This window comes from Diadema setosum, chromosome 3 (genome assembly GCF_964275005.1).
Source record: "Diadema setosum chromosome 3, eeDiaSeto1, whole genome shotgun sequence".
NCBI lineage: Eukaryota > Metazoa > Echinodermata > Echinoidea > Diadematoida > Diadematidae > Diadema > Diadema setosum.
In genome coordinates this window covers 30810537-30819807 of record NC_092687.1, presented here as the reverse complement: position 1 = coordinate 30819807, position 9271 = coordinate 30810537, and the positions used below count along the sequence as shown (strand labels likewise).

Below are 9271 nucleotides of genomic sequence, written 5' to 3'. Positions count from 1 at the left end.
AGTGTTCGGGACAACTTAACGCCCTTCTCATTCTCAACAGACGAATTACAACGGTAAACAAGTGACAATCTATATCCGCTTTCTCAATAAAATATAATACAATGTTTTTTTTTTTTCTAGAATTCAAGTACTGAGTATATATGAGACCCATGTATCTTTTTCCCTGTAGGCCTAAACCCCATCTGGGGCCCATATGGGCCAAATGGGCTTTGCCAATTTAGTTCCATATTTTCCCCATATACACCACATGGGGCCCACATTGGTTTTGTCAGGGCAGGCATGTAATCTAGAAGATATTCTTCTACAGTGTAAGTGTAGCTAGGTTGAAAGGGAAATTTGTTTTCCAAGGTGGAAACACAGATTTCTCTCATGTGAATGTTTGCAAAGTAATGAAATAACAAACAACATACAGTAAATGTATGAAGATGAATTACAACAGACCGCTTCTGCAATTTAGTAAGATTTTATGCATGCTTTCTTCACAAAATTGAACCTTAACAACCACAAAGCTTGACTGAAGGCTTGCCCAAACCAGCAACAGCCAGGGGAATTCATGTCTGTGGAACTCGGTGGAAGGGAGCAGGTGAATGATATGCTTCATTTCTAGGCTGTTGGAAAAGAAATATCCGTAAGTTGTTATGTAATACATTACAGAAACGGTTTGTTGGCACAAGAGATGACACTTCAAACGCTGACGGGAATAATGATCAATATGATGTACATGTATTACGAAAACATGCAATCCTGATGTAAAGTTAAGTTGAGAGGAGTAGAGAACACAAAGAATTTAAATCTGAGTAGACTTGATGTAGCATAAAATTTTAACTATTTATTATGGAAAGTCCAGCAAATGAAGGAACATATTCACAATGCATGCAAGAAAAAAAAATTTTAATGTTCTGTCAATATCTTGACACAGTACATGTATAAGGAATTATATGTATTTTCAATTATGATCATATAAATAAAAATGATGCTTGAAAAAATGTCCAATACTTGGTTTGATTTTACAGTCCAAGTAGTAGTACGTAGCCGACTTGATCCTGACACTTTTCCTTTTCATTCAAGAAAACACAATCAACATTCTCCTCATTTACAAAAAAAAGAGAAGAAATGTCAATGAATGTGATAAATGTCCCACCATAGTCTACAATCACAAAGGCGACAGTCAATCTTTTTCTGAATTTCCAGCTAGAGCCTCTTGCACACTCTTTGTCCTCCTCCTCGTCTGCATGTTTCCTTTATGATCACGCGAGTTGGAAATCCAGTGGCAAGCCCAGTTTGTGGTCTCTTTCTCGCTGGTATCTTGCATCCCTTTGCTTGTGCATACGAATGTATCAGGTCTGCAGTAGAAAAGATGATAGAAAAGGAAATGCTAAATTGTCAGTACATACCTGTGTATACATACATGAATTTCAAGATTGAAAAAATGAAACATGGAAATTTAATTCCAAGTATCCAGATATTGAATCAACCCCCTCCCCCTCCACATTTTGGCAACTACTCCGCCACATAAAATTTTTTGACTGCATCGTTCCCTGACTTTTTACTTTCAAGTCTTGCACATCTTTTGATACTGTCATGACGCTACATGACATTTTATGTATGCCTGTCAGACTGAAAATGGCTCAAAACGTGATTTTGTGTATAAAGTCTAAGCAAATTGAGTTTTCTCTTCTTATTCATAAAGATATTTATATCTTTATGAATAAGAAGAGAAAACACAATCTAATCATTTTCACTTTCATGGGCTGAAACTAATTAATTTTATCATGATAATGCTTGAAATGGGTTCTGACATAAACTCTGCGGGAAAAAAATGATAAATCAACAGGCCGAAAAAAAAAAAAAAATACATGTACCTAAGATTATAAAGAAATTAATACAACAATAAAATACTGAAGAAATTGATTTTGATACTTTTTTTTTCAAATTCATTGTTAGAAATGCCACAAAGAATGTTTTCACCAAAAAATAGGGTTCTAGGAGCTTTAATATCTGATAGGGAGCAAAATGCATGATTTTATGCATATACTGTATGACGAAAATTTCCATTTCTTTTTGTATAGCTTGGTAGATTACACCACGGGTAATGAACAAGCCAAATTTCACAGCGATTGTGCAATCAAACGCTGAGATCTCGGGGGGGGGGGGGGGGGGGGGGGGGGTAATTGAATCAACCCCTCCCAGGCCACAGAACACTAAAAAGGGCCTGGCCTGGTTAGGGGTAAGAGGAATTCAAAGTTTATTTGATGGAAATCGGATATGGAATAGCTACAAAATCCAAAAAGTACAACTAAAAGATTGTAATAAAATTTGGATTCCACACTCTAATAGGATTGCTCTGTTTTGGACATCCCAGCCATTTCAAAATTGATTTTCATAAAAAAAAAAAAAAAAAATTGAAATCCCCATGAAACTACATGGTCTTTCATACAGTTGCATTTTACAAGAGGTTTCTCACTATCCCACAAAAAAAAAAAACATGACAAAAACCTTAAGCCAAGTCTCAACCAAAACTTTATGATAGAGCTCTGTATCCTATAAAAGCGAAGGAAAAAAAAAACTTTGAATGTGGAAATAAAAAAAAAAATGGCTAAGAAAGTAATTCTGTTTTTGAAGAGGGCTTGGCTTGACTTACTGAAAATAGTACTTGAGACGAAAGCATGGCAACCTTGTAAATCTGCAAACGAAGATATCCCCTTCATGCTCAAGCCGTTGTTGCCATGCAGGTCTTTCTGATCTCATGACCCACAATCTTCTCCAGAGAGTTGCCGCACACCGTCTGCCATTAGGATCCACTGATTCTGAGGATGCATGTCTGAAAAAGAGTTGAAAAGATCAAATCCTTAAATAAAATAAGAGAATTTACTAAACGTAAACAAGCAGCTGACAAGACAAATGATAAATTTCTTACTTTTGTATACATGTAAAAAAACATTCAAATCTCATTTCTCATTTTATGTGACATTTAATTTCATATAAACACTATGTTCACCGTTATTGAATTGATTTGGTTAAAAATTAACAACAGATTACAGAGGACAGAGGTCAAGGGAAAGAAAAATTACACATATAGGCAACACTTTCGAATACTAGTATTTTGCTCACCAATATCTTTCTACCAGCATAAGAAATCTCCAGAAGCTAGAAGGCTGTCGAGCTCCTGGAAAGCTGCCTTACTCTCGAGGGGGTAATGGCGGCATCGTAGTCTCCACAGCTCACCAATCTCCATGTTTACTGGTAAAGCAACCTGCTGTGGTGGCACTCTGCAATTTGAATGTACACCTGCTCATGTTGGTCTAGCCTCTCCAATACTTCAAGCCTATGGAGAGTGAACATCCTCTGATCTGAAAATGCAGATGAAGAAAAGCATTCAAAAGATTAAAGACGTACTGTCATGCATATTTTGAATTGATTGTAAGCGCTTTGGGCCTTGTGGGAAAAGCGCACTATAAGTAGTAATAATAATAATGGGCAAGTCCAAGATATCGCGCACCTTACGTATGGGACATTCAGAGATTTCAAACCTCTGAAAAGTAATGAAGGAGCACTTGGATTTTATTGTTTATCATCAGGAGGACTGGTATCCCTGAGAAGAATATTGTGTTTAAGTTTGATGTCATTTGACCTTGGGTTGATGGTTTTATTAAGAAAAATATGCCAACTTACGTATGGGACCAGAGAAAAACTGGATTTTTCAAAATAAAGTTTGAACTGAAAATTCTCTGAAAGTACCTTACTGATCAAGTTCTGTTTGGAAGTGAAGAAAGGTACAATACTGAAGTATCTTTCAGCAAAGTTTCACTGCAAAAGAATAAAGCATATTTTCATGAAGTTGGTTTAATCAACGAAAGTACACCTTACGTATGGGACATGGCTCAACTTACGTATGGGACATTTGTCTTTAGTGCACAAATGCATTCATGGGATTGACTTTAAATTTCCCCATAGTGTCATATTCAGTTCCACAAATCATGCTACAACATGTAACAAATGAAATAGACTTCTAGGTGGGTACTTTCCCGGTTCAGGTACCTAGCAAAAGCTAAAATAAAACAAATAAAAGTAATTACCAATTTATAATTAAATGTCTTAGTTTGGATTCCCTCATGCATCAACACTGTCCTCATGATGTCTACACATACAGATACAGTATACTGACACTCTATTTCTAGCCCATTTGTAATTACTCTAGTCAATATTTTTTCATCAAATGAAAAAAAAATAAGCGAATTCTAGCTTGTGACCTTGATATAGCATACATGTACATGTACAATAACTAATTTGTAGTCTTGATAATTTCAACTTTAGAATCAAATGTCATGTACAATGTAATTTGCAAATACAGTTTGAAGTGGGTACTTTCAGTAGCTCTAGGCTTACCTTGCAAGTTGTCTAAGTTTTTATAAAGCTTTATAATTGTTTGAAATGCAGCACAAAACACAACAACAACAAGAGTACTTCATTTTGCTCTGTAATCATCATGTTTTGCCATGTGAATTTTAGCTGAACTGCAAAATCAATCAAATTTTAATGAAAGTTTTAGATTTTAAGGAGATAGAAGAATGTATGTACCAATGCTGTTTGTTTTTTTTTTTGTTTTTTTTTCAAATTGCTTGGCTTCGTGTCTATGAAACCAAAGACGACAAAATTTGTGTTACTTTGTGCATACATACATGCTTGTGTAGTGATACAGGAAAGATTATCATTTGCACATTCAAATCTAGATTTGAAACACTTAAGTAACTCACTGATCTGCAAATTACAATTTTGAATAAATTCTAATAACCTCATTTGATCATACACTACCAGATTGCAATGTATGTTGATAATTGTGTAGATGTGGGGTACAAAGTAAGTATGAGTTGATGAAGGTGTCTCAGAGCACATCTGTCTCTTCAAACACAAAATAGAAAAGAAAATTGAATTCCCTATTTGTTTGTGTAATTTGTGTTTTTAGCACTCCAACCACAGAATCAGTATTGATATTGTGGTTTATAGCAAATGTAAACTATAGTCTTCATTTTACAGGATTTTCAGAAATCATGTTCATGACCTTGATAAGTCATGACATATTCTGAGGGTGAGCAGTTGAAATATTAACAATCATATCAAAATAAAAAGTATTCTCATAAGGTTTTTCCTTTGCTATCAACTCTAGTACTGACAAAGTTACCTGCTCACACCTTAAGTGATTTTTCTTTTCAGTAAGACCTATAATGTTGTCATTGATGCGCGCCATAAGCACAATTGTTTTGATTTCGCTTTTGAGGCTGTACAACCTGTGGTACATGCTGAACAGTGTACTGCACCTAAAATGACACTCAGAGAATCCCATTCTTGGACAAAGTCATTTTGTAGAGAGGTAAAGTTGAAAATGATAACTGAATTAAGAAAATGTCCAATATCAAAATGTTAACGGGGAATGTTAATTTAAGACCAGCTGCACAGCCTGTAATGAAAATAAGAAAATACAAGTATAAATGAATATTCTTTATTTTCCTTTCTTAATCATAGAATGACTCAATAATGCTGTTCTTACACTCTCCCTGAGGTCAACTGAGTAGGAGAGGCAGATATATAGACATATCCTTCAGAGTAGGTGCAAAGATAACCATTAACCAAACAAATGTAAGGACATATAGCATCCATGTCAAAAGGCGGTTTTCCCATTCACTTTGCATGTAATGTCCCATACGTAAGGCATTTGTCCCATACGTAAGCAGACTTTAATTAGTTATAAGATGAAGGACTAATTAAATTTCCTCATTTAGTTTTGCTAATCTGGAGCTGAAATGAATAAATTAGAACTTCCTAAAGTATGATTGGTCAATGTTACAAATCTTCAGAAAAAACTTAAAAAAACATACTCAAATCCTTACGTATGGGACACTATGTTCTGGGAAAGTGCATAATTTGCATAATTAATGTGCTGACCTTGTCTTACCAATTGCAGATTATACTAACTCATACAGGGGTCATGTCCATAAAGGAACTAGGTCAAGGACAAATTCAACTGATTTTAGATGAATATTTATAATTTGTCCCATACGTAAGGTTTGTTTTTGATTTATGCAAATCAAGGCCATATTTCTTGCATAAATTTGCATAATTCAATATTTTCTTTGCTGGAAATATATGATTTAACTCTTTGGCTACAACATGATATCAAGAACTTTTTGATAAAATCAAGATGAATTTTGAGCATCTGAGGGGACATTATCTTGGACTTGCCCTAATAATAAAAATAATGCTTCACAATGGATGAAACAATTAACCACTGGACTGCTGCAGGCTATTACGCACACTGAACACCTGGGTGCTGATGCATAATAATGCATGTGTATCTCAAAACATGCCTTCCAGAAGGGGAAAGATTGGCCAAGATTATATTGCTTGAAATATGAAATAGTGAGGCATCATCCTCTCCTGATCTGCGATACCTCCACAAATCCTTCACAAAGAGCAGCTTTACTTACTATCATCAAAAGATTCATCAAAACCCTTCTTCCCACTGTATAAGGGTACCACCTATCGGCAGGGTACCTGCTTGACATCGGCACCCTGCGTATTTATCATGGCTGTTTGCGTACAAACGAAAAAGTATGCGCGGGATTACAGTAAGTGTCATTAGCTTTGAAAACAATAAAAACGAAGAAACGCAAATCAAACTCACAAACAAACTAACAAACCAAACTAGTAGTAGGGTTGGGGGTACCACGTATCGTCACCCTAAGGATCTGTAGCTTGTTTATTCTAAAAATATAACACAAATCCGCCTTATTCTTACCTCAAATATGCCATAAATACTGCAGTTTTGAATGTCGTGACCGTCTTGTTGATTATGAATCTCCGTTTTAAAATAGCGCAATTTTAGTGCGTGCGTTCCGTTTTTTTCGCGCAGCTAAAAAGGGAACCTTGCGATCGGCACCCCTTGTGACCCCCTCCCCTCCATAGGTATACACGTGAATTTCACAGCATAGGTAATACATGTGAATTTCACAGGCCATAGGTAATACACGTGAATTTCACAGCCATGTGTCGTCACTGAGCGGATGTGTAATTTTTAGCTTGGTTTGTTTGAGTTTGATTTTCGTTTCTTCGTTTTTATTGTCTTCATAGCTAATGACACTCAATCCCGCGCGTACCTTTTCGTTCTATACGCAAACAGCCATGATATGCAGGGTGCCGATGGGAAGGTGCCCTGCCGATAGTAGTAGCCCTAGTCATAACACATAACACATGCGCATGTGTAATGTGTAGCCCTAACAATGTTACACATAACACATGCGCTCAGTAACGACGCATGGCTGTGAAATTTACGTGTATTACCTATGGAGGGAGGGGTGCCGATCGCTAGAACTAACGTTGTGCAAAGAAAACGGATTGCGTGCACTAAAATTGCGCTATTTTAAAACGGAGATTTAAAACCAACAAGACGGTCACGACATTCGAAACTGTAGTATTTATGGCATATTTGAGGTAAGATTTAGGCGAATTTGTAATATATTTTTGGAATAAACAAGCTACAAATCCAATAGGGTGACGATAGGTGGTACCCTCAATCATACACAATCAACATGTAGGGTATACAGTTGTACGTAACTTACCATTAGCTGCAAGCAGCTTTGCTTGATGTGTTGATGCAGATTTTCCGCTGCCCCATTATACTACATACAGTCACTTCCTCATGGGAACAACAACGTGAATATTGGGCATTGTCCTTTATCCAGTCCACCACAGGACCTTTTCCAACGCTGTCATCACAGCCACAGGGCATAAAATTTCTTCGTTCTCTGCGCTGCCATTTTGCTCTGTACGCGTAACGTTTACAGAATTTGAAAATGCAACTCAACGGCGGTACTCGACTCGTTGCGTAATACACTGTACTCGCATCGCGAGTGTGCGCACACGCACGCGCGCGTAGCTACTACATGTATTAACCACATCGCACAGAAGATTATACAGTAAACCCCACTCAGTGGTCATAGAAGCAATATTTGCGTGCGCGCGGGCTGGCGATCACACGTGCACTCGATTGGCGCCACAAAATACTAAGTAGACACGAATGGGGGGGGGGGGGGGGGGGGCTATCGGAGATCCGGTTAGTACATTTTCGGCGCATCGTGATAAAATAAAACATAAGAAATTTGATAGGATTTCAACTCTTTATGTGCCATGGTGGAAATCCCCTGTGTGCCACATTATTCTGAGACACGGAGGTAGTCATGCTTACAAAATTCTGTTAGGATCAGCATAATAGTAGGCAAGGTGAACTAGGTACCATTTGACTTGCCGCTTTTCAAACACGGAATTTCGAATTTACCCCCGTGTTTTTCCCATTTTGCAGAGACCGCGGTTCCTTCCATGTTTCTTTGGTAAAAAAAAAAAAAATGCAATAAGATAACATCAGATCTTCCTACTATTAATTATCAAACATAATCATTTCGTGTGCGTAATTTTATAGGTCAGCCCACAAAATGCAACAAGTAAAAAAAGATAACGCACTCCAACAAATATGAAAATTGGAATGCGTGTAAAACTCAACATTAACCTTTCCATTTCAATTCAATTAAATTCATTTATTTTCCATACTTCTCATGAGCATTATACCAGAAATCAAACCAGTTCTTTAACCTTTTTTACAATGTGTGGAACACAAAATATAATATATGGTGTTAACACAATAATTACATGTAGTGATAACTGGTCAAAATCGAAATCGAAATGGGGTTGATTAAAGAGAAGTATGACGGGACCTATATCTTGTTTGGCTGTAAGCCCCGAGTAATCAGTGTTGGCGAAAAGAGAACGGAGAACGGATAGAAGTCAAGACCAGATTATGTCATGGTGCCAAATAAGAAAATGGAGGTAACATTTGTAGTCCCGACTTCCTCGCGATGTTCTTTTGCTGGTTAGCAAAAATATTGTACGAATATATGATTATAGCTGAAATGATTAATACTCTTGCGATCTCTCCGGTTGACAGTAGCGTTAAAAATGTTACGCAATCCTGTCGCATAATGGATGTATACAACGCGAAGGGATTTTCGGGAAAAGATAAAGAAGCATCTTTGATCCTGGGCGCAACGATAATACATTGTATGAGATTATACAGCCAAAATGATTCATGAAATCTTCGCATTCCCGCTGCATGGGCACCAACAACGTATAACGTATAACCTAATCTCGCAAGTTAAGGTATAAACGTCGCACATACTCTGAAATCATCGCGATCTCGCCGGATGACAGTAGCGTAAAATAGTTG

General features: G+C 36.9%; 1 long non-coding RNA gene across 1 annotated transcript; it reads right to left on the bottom strand.

Annotated features, from left to right (window-relative positions):
* Positions 1-850: 850 nt before the first annotated feature.
* Positions 851-7822, bottom strand: LOC140226340 (uncharacterized). Its single transcript, XR_011900934.1, has 4 exons — positions 7614-7822; positions 3112-3350; positions 2642-2821; positions 851-1343 (listed from the first exon to the last, which is right to left on the bottom strand). It is a non-coding gene; the product is annotated as an uncharacterized lncRNA (long non-coding RNA).
* Positions 7823-9271: the final 1449 nt, after the last annotated feature.